Genomic DNA, 16,051 nt, shown 5'->3' on the forward strand with positions numbered 1-16,051 from the left:
CCGCAACAACACGTGAAGTGCAGCGTTTGGCCACAAACACACACACGTGAACCTTATTCTGATATAAGAGCAGTTGTGGCCATTTGTAACTCGTGTCAGTTATTTTACCAGTACAAAGTCTGTTATGCTGCTTGTGCTTGATACTGCAAACTGGTATTTATTAACATATTTTAATTTATTATCACAACCATAAACACACCAGTTTGTAGAGCAGATTGTTATTCTTCTAGTTATTTCCATACAGAAGTCTCACACATTCACTGAACACAGCTGCATACACAAGTACAGTCTTACAATCTTTTGCTAAAAGTTCCCATTTGAAAGCGTTATTTCTGAATGTATGCACACTGTAAAAAGTTTAACTATTATTTACTCAATTTTTTGGTGAAACATTTTTACACAAAAAAAAATTGAGTCAATTTTAAAGCTGTGAAATCAATGAAATATACTGTATGAATTGAGTAAATGCAAGTAAAAAAATTAAGTAAATCTGAGTAACTGCATCTGGTACATTAACAAATAAAATTGAGTAGAAATAATTTAACATTTAAACATTTAAAAAACAATTTTTATGAGTAATATTAACTGTTTTTATTTATGAGTAATATTAACTTTTTTTTATTTCCTCTAAACCTTTGTAAAATAGTATTCCATACAACCACCAGTATACATGACATTGGCCTTTATTGTCGATGAGTGCAGCAATACAGCACATTTTACACTGTTTTAACATGTATACAATATTGCCTACATTTAAACTCATTTAACAAACATTTTAGAAGTAAAAATGAAACATTTAAACATTCAGGAAGCCTAATTCAAGTGTAATCAATCGGTCTGTTATCCAGTATCCACCGGATCAGCGCTGGTTCTCGTGCCAGAGACGGACTCGTGCTCTGTGGTTGAACTGTGGTTGAACATCACTCACAGCCGAGAGATGCTGCGACGCGACTGACTCCATAACCTGCCAATAAACAAACAGTGACAGTTCTGAGGACAGTTTATCATCCGAATTAATTATATTGATTGTCATTAGGGGGAGGGTGGGGGGAGGGGTGCATTGTTTTAATTGAGTAAACTTACTCAATTTCTTAAGAGTGTTAAATATATTAATAATATTTTTTTGAATTAAGTAATATTGTTGTTTCTTGAAACAGATCAGTTTAATTCAACATTCTCAAATATTTTGATAGAAATTTCACAAATGTATTAAAGGGATAGTTCACTTTGAAATTAATTTTTGGTATGTTTTAGCTTACCTCAAGGGCATCCAAGATGTAGGTGTCTTTTTTTCCGCAGTAGTTTCAATTTTGATATTTTTAGGTCAAACCGTTCTTGTCTGTCAGTCATATAATGCAGGTCGATGGTCACTGTCTCAAAACACAAGCACAGAGTCCAAATTAAAACAATTCCCCGTCGTCCAAATTAAACAATTCCCCATCGTAAGCACACATTGATGGCCTAAGACACGAAACGAGCGGTTTGTGTGAGAAAACGAACAGTATTTTTATCGTTTTGACCTCTTATACACAGCCATGTCCAAGTGATCTGATCTGACGTGTACGCAGACTGGTGCATAGATATATACACTAGACGTCGCCTTAAAGACATTCGTTCCAATGAACTGCCGTAGACAAGGCGACATCTAGTGTGTATATATCTATGCACCAGTCTGCGCACACGTCAGATCAGATCACTCGGACATGGCTGTGTATAAGTGGTAAAAACTATATAAATACTGTTCGTTTTCTCACACAAACCGCTCGTTTCGTGTCTTAGGCCATCAATGTGTGCTTACGATGGGGAATTGTTTAATTTGGACGACGGGGAATTGTTTTAATTTGGACTCTGTGCTTGTGTTTTGAGACAGTGACCATAGACCTGCATTATATGACTGACAGACAAGAACGGTTTGACCTAAAAATATCAAAATTGAAACTACTGCGGAAAAAAAGACACCTACATCTTGGATGCCCTTGAGGTAAGCTAAAACATACCAAAAATTTATTTCAAAGTGAACTATCCCTTTAAGTGTATTATAAAGAAATAATTGGTTAGTCAAATACTAAATCATTTTATTGAAAAAAACTTAAATATATCTGTAAATTTTAGATAAAATTAACTGTTGGATTTTTACTCAATTATTTTGGTATGTTTAACTCAAACAATCAAGTAAACGATATTCAGAGATTTTATTAAGTTAATAAAGTTAAATATTTCTGTAATATTTACTAAGCCACAGAATTATTTTTTAGAGTGTATGTGAGAGTTAAGTGAACATAGATATTTTATAATTTTGCAAACATTATGGTAACGTTACTTTCAAATTTTCTATGAACATTCTGAAACATTTAAAAAATATTAGTAATAAAATTTTTTTTTTAAATTAGATGAACGTCCAACTAAAACGTTTTAGAAAACATTTTTGTGCAAATATTTTGAGAACATTATTAAGATTTTAAACACATTCTAACAAGCGTTCTATTGAGGTTTCTGGAGTAACGTTTGGTCATATCTTTGAGAGAAGCGTGGCAGAACGTTCCCTGGGTTCTGCTGTTCTCACTGGTTCCCTCTGACGGATAATGAGAAGATGTGATGATCTCGGATGACTTCCACTCGCTCTGTCTGCGCGGATCGCGGCTCTTTGAAGCGATTAGTCGCGGCTGCTTCCTTTGAGTGTAACAACTGGAAAAATCAAACCCAAGATGACAAAGCCCAGAAGAGTACCTGAAAGAGAACAGTGTGCTGCCACATGTATGTGTTGCTTTACACACCCCGGCTGTTTCATCCTCTTCCGACAGCGAGCGTGTGTTCCTGTGAAGCCGCCGCGGCGTCTGGAGAGGCTTTCAGCGTTCAGCACAGAGATCTCAGACGAACAGCTCAGGGACAAACGCTTCCTCTTGTAGTCCCAGTCTCAGACAAGTGTGCGTTTAGCGGCGCCCCGTTCAGACGCGCGGGCCGGTGGGACGCGTGTGTGTGTGTGTTTATCAGAAGAGAAGCTTTCCTCTGGCGCTCTTCTGGGTGAAGCTCGAGTTAACAAAGCCGTCGAGTTTCTGCAAAGGAAGCCGATGAATTACGGTCCCCGAACAAGTTTTAATGAGGCTCCTGGGTCAGCGGCGTCGAGCTTCTTCTGTGTCGGAGACGGCTTTAGTTTTTCAAATAAAAAGGGTTATGTTTTAGTTTGGTGATCTGTGGAAGTCAGATGAACATTGATAGTGTGGAAGAAGCCAATTGTTCTTCATGAACAGATATAGTCAGTGAGTGACTTGCCTGGTTAATGTGTTATAGACCTCACAAGCAAGTTAAAGTCACCATGAAAGTCACACAGTATTGCAGTGTTTATTGTACAGTAAATGATTTATGGGTGCACATCATTATTGTGTTAATAATCTTGAATCAGAATAAGTTCCTCTTGTAGCTTCTCTTCTCTTCTCTGATGACAAGGGCGGGGCTATAACCTGTCACTCACATGATATCAGCCAATAGCAAACCACAACCATCCAATCAATTCCCCACGGACACAATCAAGCCCCGCCCACATTAGTTCGTTTCACTCGGATATACGACACAATAGGGAAGAAAAGACGAATGCAACTTCCCTTTCATGGTGACTTTCAGGCTTACTCCAAATCCAGTTCATACACAGTCTGATAGGGAAGAGTCTAGACTGGTTTGGAGGGAATGAACAATGAACAGGGAAAGATAATTAACTTTCAGTAATATTATTGATTTGACTGCACTGACACTTGAATGAGAAGTAAACTTGAGCTTAACTGATGTGAATAATGACACTATTGACTTGTAGAGCTGCTTTACAGCTGAACTGAACTCATTTCATAATTGATGAACAAAACTACTTTGTAACTAACTCTCTGCGTTGATAAAGCGCTACAGAAATAAAAGCAACTTGACTTGATAAAGCCTTGAAAACAGAGAAAATATTTTAGCTCCATTTCTTCTTCTTCTTAGAGATGTATAGTTGGCATTGCTCGTCTTCATTTGAATTAGACAGTGAACAGAGTCAGAGAGAACCACGAGCCGCGATTAAACCTCTGATGTTATAGATAAGAGCTCATAAACACCTCAGTCCACATGATAACATGATAATTACCAATATATTACATTATATACATAGATTATTTGCCATTTATGTGTTTTTTAAATGTCTAAAATCTAATATAAATGAATGAAGTCAGCTAATACTCTCCTAAAAGAGTAGATTTGGTACTTTATTTCTTTTATCTCTCTTTGTTGCCTTGCATGAAACCATAATGCCTGTTGTGCTGGAAATGAGATGTTCGCTTAACTTGCTGAAAGAGGATCAGCGCTTCCACTGTCACTGGTTTATACTGGTATTTGATAGCCATAAAGAAGCACAGTCTTCATCTGAAGTGCATGATCAGACGCATGGATGCTCAGCTCTTCTGAGACCGTCATGTAAAGGTCATCAAGGGGTCAGTGACTCTACAGCTGTGGTAAATGACATCAGGACAGCTTCTGGTTTAGAAATAAATAAAGTGTTTCTATGGCTGCTATATAGAAATGTGTTGCTGCTGCTTTTCTTCTTGTCCTGGATTATGGAGATATTTTACACTGGAATGTAGTGTTTCATCAGTAGATATGCAAGAGTTGAATGGTCTTCCCCGACTGTACATTAAGTATTTCATCTTTATGGTTAAAGCATTCATTGTCTTGTTGCCTTTATACCTCACAGTATAAGCTGATCAATCACATCTGTATTATAGCCTGATCATATCTCATGTGCATCAGTCACACGAGGACAGAGCGGTTTAATTCGCTTTTTATTTTTAGATTAATCTTCAGAAAACCATGAAATCACAAATGAGTGTCTTTAATTGTGTTCATGGTTATGGATTTTTTTTTTTTTTTTTTTTTTTTTGTGTGTGTGTGTGTGTGTGTGTGTGTGTGTGTGTGTGTGTATGTGTGTGTGTGTGTGTGTGTGTGTGTGTGGATGTTTTAGGTCTTTCTTGAAAAATCTATTTTGTTTCCCCCCTTTTGTGATAAACATTTTACTTGCCAAAAACAATATCAACAAACAATAGCAAAGCATAAATAAACCTATACAACAGAGCCAAAGCTCTGCCGAGGATCCTGAAACAAAAAAGGGGTAAAATTTAATTACAATAATAAAATCAAGCAATAAACAAAATAATCATGAATACAATGAGGGTACCAATGAGAAGAGAGGAACATCTTCAGACCTCAAAATATATGAATCTGAATCTCAATAAGGTCTAATAAAAATTATGTATTTTCTGTACAACTATGATTTTAATCCCGAGAGATTTCCTAGTAAAATAAGGGTATTATAACAATCATCAAAAATATATACAATGGTCCTCATTTATCAAAAGTGCGTACACCAAATTCCCAGCGTACACCCAAAACCACGGTGACTTTTAGATTTATCAATATGGACGTTGGCGTACGGCACGCTCAAATCCTACACCAGCTCAGGAGGTGGTGTACATGTACGCACGCTCTAATCCTACGCCAGCTCAGGAGGTGGTGTACATGTACGCACGGTCTAACCCTACGCCAGCTCAGGAGGTGGTGTACATGTACGCACGCTCTAATCCTACGCCAGCTCAGGAGGTGGTGTACATGTACGCACGCTCTAATCCTACGCCAGCTCAGGAGGTGGTGTACATGTACGCACGCTCTAATCCTACGCCAGCTCAGGAGGTGGTGTACATGTACGCACGCTCTAACCCTACGCCAGCTCAGGAGGTGGTGTACATGTACGCACGCTCTAATCCTACACCAGCTCAGGAGGTGGTGTACATGTACGCACGCTCTAATCCTACACCAGCTCAGGAGGTGGTGTACATGTACGCACGCTCTAATCCTACACCAGCTCAGGAGGTGGTGTAGATGTACGCACGCTCTAATCCTCCGCCAGCTCAGGAGGTGGTGTACATGTACGCACGCTCTAATCCTACGCCAGCTCAGGAGGTGGTGTACATGTACGCACGCTCTAATCCTACGCCGGCTCAGGAGGTGGTGTACATGTACGCACGCTCTAATCCTACGCCAGCTCAGGAGGTGGTGTACATGTACGCACGCTCTAATCCTCCGCCAGCTCAGGAGGTGGTGTACATGTACGCACGCTCTAATCCTACGCCAGCTCAGGAGGTGGTGTACATGTACGCACGCTCTAATCCTACGCCAGCTCAGGAGGTGGTGTACATGTACGCACGCTCTAATCCTACGCCAGCTCAGGAGGTGGTGTACATGTACGCACGCTCTAATCCTACGCCAGCTCAGGAGGTGGTGTACATGTACGCACGCTCTAATCCTACGCCAGCTCAGGAGGTGGTGTACATGTACGCACGCTCTAATCCTACACCAGCTCAGGAGGTGGTGTACATGTACGCACGCTCAAATCCTACACCAGCTCAGGAGGTGGTGTACATGTACGCACGCTCTAATCCTACGCCAGCTCAGGAGGTGGTGTACATGTATGCACGCTCTAATCCTACACCAGCTCAGGAGGTGGTGTACATGTACGGCACGCTCTAACCCTACGCCAGCTCAGGAGGTGGTGTACATGTACGCACGCTCTAATCCTACGCCAGCTCAGGAGGTGGTGTACATGTACGCACGCTCTAATCCTACGCCAGCTCAGGAGGTGGTGTACATGTACGCACGCTCTAATCCTACGCCAGCTCAGGAGGTGGTGTACATGTACGCACGCTCTAATCCTACACCAGCTCAGGAGGTGGTGTACATGTACGCACGCTCTAATCCTACGCCAGCTCAGGAGGTGGTGTACATGTACGCACGCCCTAATCCTACACCAGCTCAGGAGGTGGTGTACATGTACGCACGCTCTAATCCTACGCCAGCTCAGGAGGTGGTGTACATGTACGCACGCTCTAATCCTACACCAGCTCAGGAGGTGGTGTAGATGTACGCACGCTCTAATCCTCCGCCAGCTCAGGAGGTGGTGTACATGTACGCACGCTCTAATCCTACGCCAGCTCAGGAGGTGGTGTACATGTACGCACGCTCTAATCCTACGCCAGCTCAGGAGGTGGTGTACATGTACGCACGCTCTAATCCTACGCCAGCTCAGGAGGTGGTGTACATGTACGCACGCTCTAATCCTACGCCAGCTCAGGAGGTGGTGTAGATGTACGCACGCTCTAATCCTCCGCCAGCTCAGGAGGTGGTGTACATGTACGCACGCTCTAATCCTATGCCAGCTCAGGAGGTGGTGTACATGTACGCACGCTCTAATCCTACGCCAGCTCAGGAGGTGGTGTACATGTACGCACGCTCTAATCCTACGCCAGCTCAGGAGGTGGTGTACATGTATGCACGCTCTAACCCTACGCCAGCTCAGGAGGTGGTGTACATGTACGCACGCTCTAACCCTACGCCAGCTCAGGAGGTGGTGTAGATGTACGCACGCTCTAATCCTCCGCCAGCTCAGGAGGTGGTGTACATGTACGCACGCTCTAATCCTACGCCAGCTCAGGAGGTGGTGTACATGTACGCACGCTCTAATCCTACGCCGGCTCAGGAGGTGGTGTACATGTACGCACACTCTAATCCTACGCCAGCTCAGGAGGTGGTGTACATGTACGCACGCTCTAACCCTACGCCAGCTCAGGAGGTGGTGTACATGTACGCACGCTCTAACCCTACGCCAGCTCAGGAGGTGGTGTACATGTATGCACGCTCTAACCCTACGCCAGCTCAGGAGGTGGTGTACATGTACGCACGCTCTAATCCTACGCCAGCTCAGGAGGTGGTGTAGATGTACGCACGCTCTAATCCTCCGCCAGCTCAGGAGGTGGTGTACATGTACGCACGCTCTAATCCTACGCCAGCTCAGGAGGTGGTGTAGATGTACATGTACGCACGCTCTAATCCTACGCCAGCTCAGGAGGTGGTGTACATGTACGCACGCTCTAATCCTACGCCGGCTCAGGAGGTGGTGTACATGTACGCACGCTCTAATCCTACGCCAGCTCAGGAGGTGGTGTACATGTACGCACGCTCTAACCCTACGCCAGCTCAGGAGGTGGTGTACATGTACGCACGCTCAAATCCTACACCAGCTCAGGAGGTGGTGTACATGTACGCACGCTCAAATCCTACACCAGCTCAGGAGGTGGTGTACATGTACGCACGCTCTAATCCTACGCCAGCTCAGGAGGTGGTGTACATGTACGCACGCTCTAATCCTACGCCAGCTCAGGAGGTGGTGTACATGTACGCACGCTCTAATCCTACGCCAGCTCAGGAGGTGGTGTAGATGTACGCACGCTCTAATCCTACGCCAGCTCAGGAGGTGGTGTACATGTACGCACGCTCTAATCCTCCGCCAGCTCAGGAGGAGGTGTACATGTACGCACGCTCTAATCCTACGCCAGCTCAGGAGGTGGTGTACATGTACGCACGCTCTAATCCTACGCCAGCTCAGGAGGTGGTGTACATGTACGCACGCTCTAATCCTACGCCAGCTCAGGAGGTGGTGTACATGTACGCACGCTCTAATCCTACGCCAGCTCAGGAGGTGGTGTACATGTACGCACGCTCTAATCCTACGCCAGCTCAGGAGGTGGTGTACATGTACGCACGCTCTAATCCTACGCCAGCTCAGGAGGTGGTGTACATGTACGCACGCTCTAATCCTACGCCAGCTCAGGAGGTGGTGTACATGTACGCACGTTTTGAGTTAGTGCGGAAATGTGCAGAAAAACTATTCCTAACACCACAAAACGCACTGACAAACTAAGATATTATATATTATGACCCACTGTAAAAAACAACAACATAGTAATTATAAACTTCAGTGTTTATTTTTGTGCAACATGGACTTCAGTGTTTAATTTGAGTGACTTTACCAAAGCATTTGATCTGTAGGCATATGTATTCCTTCAGTTGCGAGCCTGTGCGCTTTACCTCATGTTTCAGGGTTAGGCCCGGCAGGTGCGCACGACTGGGTTCAGTAATGAAAGGCTTTCAATGACCAAAAAATAATTCAGACTGACAAAATAATAAAAATAACATTCTTCTTTTAAATAATAATAATAATACAAATAATAATAATAACGACATTCTTCTTCTAAATAACAATAAGCGTCATTAATAATAAAAATCATAATAATAATAATCATAGGAAGAATATTACAAAATTGTCATGCAATTATTAATGTGAATGAATGGTACTCCACATCACATCATCATCACTATTGTACACCCCAATACATGTGACGTGATACGAAATTAAATGCTAATTGTTTCAAAACACGTGCTGTAAAATAATGCTTTGTGATTTGCTCATCCAAACAGCTATTTTAAAACTCTTTAAAGTCCCAAATAAAAAAATTTTGTTTCTTTCCACTTCCCTGGTGATGGTCTCGATCTCCACGTCGGAGAAGTTTCTCTTCTTTGCCGTCTTCCGTGTGTCCATGGCGTAAAATGAGGGCGTGGGGGAAGCGGAGACTTGAATATATAGGGGCGTGTTATTCTAATGACGATCGTTTTCAGCCGCGGCATTTATCAAGGGCAGGTATTGCGTACACCTGGATTTCAAAGGTACGCACAGCTTCATAAATCAGGCGGTGAGAGGAGTGTAAGCATAATCTTACGCCAACATATACGCCCGTTTCTACGCAAGAATGATAAATGAGGGCCAGTATGTGTATGTGCTCAGGTGATCTACTTTTCCAGTGTATTTTTGAAGTGTGGATCAGTTCTAATATTGCTCAGGTTTACTCAGATTCACAGCGCCACCAGCTGGCGGCAGGAGGTCTGACACACACTGTGACTTTCATATAGTCCTCTTATAAATGTGTGTGTCCAGCTGCAGTGTTTCCCAGAGCCAGCAGGAGGCGGTGTGTGCTTGGGCCGTCATCGCTGCTCACACTATATTTCAAAATCATTTCTCTTCACTTAGAGAATAAACCTTTGCTGATTGTTTATGGTTTAATGGAATTCATGGAAAGCATCATGGGTGTAGGAAAAAGGCGTTTAGGTTCCTACTCTTGTTAAACAAAACCTCACTGTGAGTGTGAAGTGTTGCCACACATATAATGTATGATGCCACTTGTGCATGAACAATTAATATCTCTGCTGTTTGAATTAAGAACACAAGACATCAAGCCTGCATTTATTTGATCAAAATACAGAAAAAACAGTAATGCACATGGCAGGATCACATGAGGGCGAGGGAATCACATGACAAGACATAAAACATGAACCAAAACAAGACATGACACATATACTACCGTTCAAAAGTTTGGGGTCAGTCATTTTCTTTTTCTTTTCTTTTTGTTGAAAAATATTAATACTTTTCAGCAATGTCATAAATTGATAAAAATGGACAGTAAAGACTTATAAAATAATTTCTTTTTTTTACTTAAGTACTACAGTTTCCCAAAAAATATTAAGCAGTATGGCTGTTGAAAATTCAGCTTTGCATCACAGAAACAAATTATATTGTAAAGTATATTAAAATAGAAAACCATTATTTTAATTTGTAATAATTGTTTTCTGTATTTTTGATCAAATAAATGCAGACTTGATGAGCATAAGAGACTTCTTTAAAAAACATTTTAAAAACCAGTAATTTGTCCAAATTTTAACCGGTACTGTACATACTATTATATACTAATGCTGCATAATTATCAGAAATGTAGAAATAACAATGTCATTTCATGTCACCATTTGGCTTGTTCTTGTCATTCTACACTTCACACATTAGGCCTGTAGGTGGCGCCTGGGCTTCATATAACTAGGATGGTTTGATCAAATGGTAAATGTGTATCAATATACATGACGGTGGGCCGAGGGTCCGTATCTGCTTTACTTTTCGAAATGGATGATCCCCATGGAGGGAGAACCTGAATTTGTAAAGTTGGGACGGTTGTTTTATTCTCAACGATATGAAAAGTGTTGCCACTCCCATTTATTACACATTTTCTCCCGAAATCATATTGCATGACCCGTAAATATGCAGGCAAACGCGGTTGCCTACTATATCAGTCGAGCCAATAGTGCGGCAAGATACTGACATAGGATTATTATTAACCAATCAGATGTAGCTTATTTAGAACTGCTGTTACACGTATGATTCAGCTATCGGACACGAGCAGCAGCTGCGGCGGCGGCACATTGACCATATTCAAAAAATGCCAAAAGTTTTCTGTGATTGGTAGGTTTAGGGGTAGGGTTAGTGTAGGGGGATAGATTATACAGTTTGTACATTAGAAAAACCATTACGCCTATGGAGAGTCCCCGTAAACCACATATCTGAATGAGTGAGTGAGTGAGTGAGTGAGTGAGGTGTGTTTGTGTGCAAGTGTGAGAGAGTGTGAGTGCAAGAGTGAGTTTTGTGTTTCTACCCCTGCCGTTCCTGCACAGGGTTGCAATTCTTTAATGTGATCTAACAAAGGTAAAGAGAAAATATTAACCATATTATGCAGTTTATATTGCTTGTAATTGTGATGAAGTAAACATCTGTTGAGTATTTTAACATACATTTTTTGATTGTGTTGAATTAAAAACCCAAACATGCAGCGGGTCCACCAGACCCACGAACACTGGCTGAATAACAAAAATATGAACACCACACACAGTTTAAGTAGGGTAGTTTCAGCTGGCTATCTAGCAGTAGCTAGCATCATGCGATTACATATTTGATTTAATCAAATTACATGTTGATTACATGTGCATCTACCCTTAACACAATTTGTTTTTTTACACGAGCAGTGCACAAGTTCCAGTATGGCCTCTGGAGCTGGACGTGTAGAGATCACAGGCGCAAGACCTCAGAGCCCGTGTTTTTACTGAAGTTGCCTCACCATCCTCTGCCTCTACCACTAAAAAAAGTGCAAAACAATAGATCTAGGTTCTGCACCCTTCCCCACATCACTGATTAAGGAAAAATGTGTAACTTTCAGCAGGGGAAAACTCATGCTCCATATATTGGTTCCACCTGTTCCCTTAACATGGGTAATAACCAGTTTCACAGCATTCAGGTGTCCGGCCTTGTTGATGTTAATGATGCCATAATTGGAAGGGTAAATGTTTGCAGGGTGTTTTTATTATATTACTGTTAATGCACTGTATATTATCTAAATTATTTGTACTACTCTTATTATTTGTACTACTCATATCTGCATATCCATATCTATTCTGCTCTTATAAGGCTACTGCTCATACATTGCACATTTAGGACTACGTTTTGCGGGGCAGTCATGGCCTAGTGGTTAGGGAGTTGAACTGGTAACCCAAAGGTTGCTGGTTCGATTCCAGAACCGGTGGGAAATGACTGAGGTGCCCTTGAGCAAGGCACCTAACCCCTAATTGCTCCCCGGGCGCCACACAAAGGCTGCCCGCTGCTCTGGGTGTGTGTATCCACGTTTGCAGTGTGTGTGTGTGTTAACTACTCACTACTCTGCTCCTAATGTGTGTGCATTAACTTGGATGGGTTAAATGCAGAGGTCAAATTCCAAGTATGGGTTACCATACTTGGCCGTCACGTGTCACTGTCATTATCATTATTATATTTAATTTATATTACTGCAAACCATACTATCTTAACTGTATACTACTGTCTACACTGCACTGTATGTCTTATATTGCACCGCCTGTCTATACAATATAATTAATACCAACCTTCCTTTGCAGTTTCTTCAACTAATACTGCCTTCTCTCTTCTCCTTTGTGCTCGTTTTATCTTCGTGATATATGTGAAATGGCTGTAGCACTCCCTGTGGTAGCCAGTGTTAGCTGGTTTGACTAACTGGTTTGTAGGTTCATGGCTTTGTAACTTGTATGCATGTACTTTCTCTTCTGCTATACTTTCTCTGCACTCAAGGTCTTTCCACAGAAACACTGATTTAATGAATTTGTCCCAACTTATGTCTGTAAAGGGAATGGTGGGTCCACTTCCCTCAAATATGCATGCAGCACTTCATGTTTTGCCATTTCTACCCAGTAAACGTGCTGGAAAAAAATATTGTCTGGCTCTTTCTATGACGTTGTGTTTCCAAGCAATATAGAGCAAATGTGTGAAATCAGAACGGTGTATTTATAAAATATTACAACTAAATGACAGGACGTCGTATGACAAAAGATGGTTATATAAAATGAAAACAGTAAGAATGGATAACGTTACCTCTACATTCACATTTTGTGTCAAACTGAATATGTAGCATAAGTGGGTAAAATTAGTTAACAAGTTAAACGGATAACACAGAGCGCCAGTGTGTTGACAAACGCGTAACCAACACCGACACTATCCAGGCATGCTATTGGATGAAGGCAACAAATATGTCATGCATGTCAGACCCCACACGTAGCTGCCTGCTCTATTCGCCGGGAAAATAACCTGGAGAAAGTTACCGATATTATAGTAATGGACAAAAAGTATGTGAGTGGCAACAATTTTTATTTGCTTTGTTGAAAAGCGTAGCGGTTACATATAAAAAAACACCTTTTTTCAATAATCAAAGGTAGTGTGTTGATTCAATTAAAAGTCCACATATCATATATTTTTAAATATAACATATTTAATTAATGCCTGTTTGTCATGTATAATACACCGACCAATCGTCATCTGGCACAACTACAGGGTGGGCCATTTATATGGATACACCGTGGTGGCATGGGAGTGGTTGGTGATATTGAGTTCCTGTTTGTGGCACATTAGTATATGTCATGGTCACCACCCATCTTGAGGAGTTTGCCCCATCACATGTACTGGTGTGCCACAAACGGGACTTTGGTGACTCACCAGCCATTCCCATGTTGTTGCGGTGTATCCATATAAATGGCCCACCCTGTAGTTTAAATTTCATTGGACAATGTGAAATGGAGCGGTAATTTTCAGGTTTTCAAACTGAATCTGAAACAATGGATGTTAATTGACTACAAAGCACTGCACAAAACCAGCACCAAAAGTCACATTAATGGTAAGTAGTATTCAAATCACTTGTATCTAGCCTATTAGACGGTGGGCCGAGGGGATATTTCGTGTTTTCGGACGATCTGTGGTGAGGGATAACCCAGTTTTATCTGGTCCGTGCTAGTTAGCATTCTTCTGTCGTATTTTCCTCTTCGTGCTTCAGCGACCGCATTCTGTGGAACTTTCTCGTTCTCCTCTCGGTGAAGCACAATGGCGTCATTGCCAGCCTCTGTAGCTTCAATGCAAGCGACGACCTGCACGGTAAGTGTGTGAAATGTCTCGGCTTGTCACATGCTCGCGAGGCTATTTTTTGCTGCAAGTTTTGTGAGAATTTTAGGCTTAAAACTCTCCATGCAAGGCTTGCTAGCTTTGATAAAGATCCGCCCGCTCTCCCCCGACGCTCTGCTGTCAATGATGCGGCTGAGGCCCCTCATGAAGCCGAGGCCTGGGGATCGCAATGCTGTTTCCTTTGGAAATGGGGTTTCACTTAGAAAGCCTATCACCTTCGAGTTCTTACAAAACGAGCCAATGGCAAGGAAATGCCATGGGTCTGTGGAATTTGCATAGTGCAGCTCCACCCCACCGCATGGGTATTTGGAGGGATGCTGGCAATCTCGCATTATGTTTTTGCTTCGAAGCCAAGTGTTTTCTTCACTCCTCTCCACTGCAAGCTGTCTATGAGTTCTAGATACGAGACTAGCAACTCTTCAGCGGTGTTGGTGTGACGGTGTGTTCCAGCAAGATCTCATTCCTGCTGCTGGTCTGTGCAGTGATCTGCCAACAAGTGTGTGTTTCTCCCTGGGCGCTTCAGCACTGCTGTTGAGTTCTATCCTCTCTAAAAGAGCAGCACGCTACACGCCCCAGCTGATCAAAAATACATGTTCTGCTCGTTTGTTAACGATCCCATTCAGTTCAAAATGTTTTAAAAGCGTTTCTTCTTGGTTCTGTGAACGTTACGGGAACAGTAACATTGTATCATTCTTCACACATTATGGAACGTTACTTTTGAATCTGAACGTTCTGAAACAAGTAGAAACATTTACGTTACGAAACGTTACATTTAAAAACAAACAACCAACTGAAACATTCCAGAGTAAAATGCTCCATTAATAATGTTTCGAGAAAGACCAGAGTAACTCTGAACGATCGATCTATTACTGTTACTTTGTTCGTAACTTTGAGAGCGGATGTTTCTGAGGATGCCGATGCCGATACGAGACGGAGATCCGTGTTTCCCTCAGCAGGGCTTCTAGTGTGAAGAAGCTGTACAGTAGTCTTTTTATAGATGTCTCACCCGTGTATTTCTGGGTGCGGTAGACAGATTAATTCTGCTGATGGGCACGAACGCTGCCTGGCGTGTTTAGGCTTAAATCATGCTCAGGCACCATTCGTGGATGTGTCATGTTTTCATTGCTGGAAAATGACCATCGCAATGTTGTGATTGAGACTCAATGACCTCCTTAGAGGTAGAGTCCCCTCTGCCACACCCCAATCTATTCTCTCCACGAGAGGGGATACTTTGGCTGGTGGTCAGGGTGATCTGAGGCTGCTGGTGTGTCACAACCCGTGATGTTTCTGGATGGGGTCGCTGACCAGTCTCGGCCAGAGGTCGCCGGCGAGCCCAGCATTTTATTCGGCGCCCCGGCAGATGAAATCATGTCTATGATCCATCGCAAAGTGGGCTTTAGTCATCTGGAGATGAAGACTCGGCTGTGCTGCCTCCTTTGGGGCCGCGAGCATTGGGCTTGTGTGGAACCCTCCGCCATGTCCAGAGCGCTCAAGGCTTGATGATTGGTTTTTGGGGGCAGCACGTGCTGACACCACTCAATTCCTTTCTTCCCGGAAGTGCATGAAGAGGTCATGAGATCGTGGAAGTCTCCTTTGACTTTTCGCGACTGCTCAGCAGCCTCTTCTGCCTTCTCTATTGGGGTTCCCCCCTGTGGAGTATTCTGGGGCAACACAACTATGTCCCCACAGCGCCTCCACCTGGTGTGGCGACCCTAAGCACCCCTCCAAAGCCTGTAGGTTTTTAGCTACTCTGGTGGCAGAGACCTATAGAGCTGCGGGGTAGGCTGCCGCCTCACTGCATGCTATGGCCATCCT

At 42.7% G+C, this 16,051-nt stretch overlaps 1 long non-coding RNA gene across 2 annotated transcripts; it reads right to left on the minus strand.

The window, feature by feature from the left end:
• Positions 1-448: 448 nt before the first annotated feature.
• LOC309479526 lies at positions 449-3,231 on the minus strand. Of its 2 annotated transcripts, none has more exons than XR_014199268.1 (2): positions 2,775-3,231; positions 449-964 (listed from the first exon to the last, which is right to left on the minus strand). It is a non-coding gene; the product is annotated as an uncharacterized lncRNA (long non-coding RNA). The 2 variants fall into 2 exon arrangements; XR_014199269.1 differs by having other exon boundaries at positions 2,728-3,231.
• Positions 3,232-16,051: the final 12,820 nt, after the last annotated feature.

Source organism: Leuciscus leuciscus (assembly GCF_965113295.1).
Source record: "Leuciscus leuciscus genome assembly, chromosome: 17".
Classification (NCBI taxonomy): domain Eukaryota; kingdom Metazoa; phylum Chordata; class Actinopteri; order Cypriniformes; family Leuciscidae; genus Leuciscus; species Leuciscus leuciscus.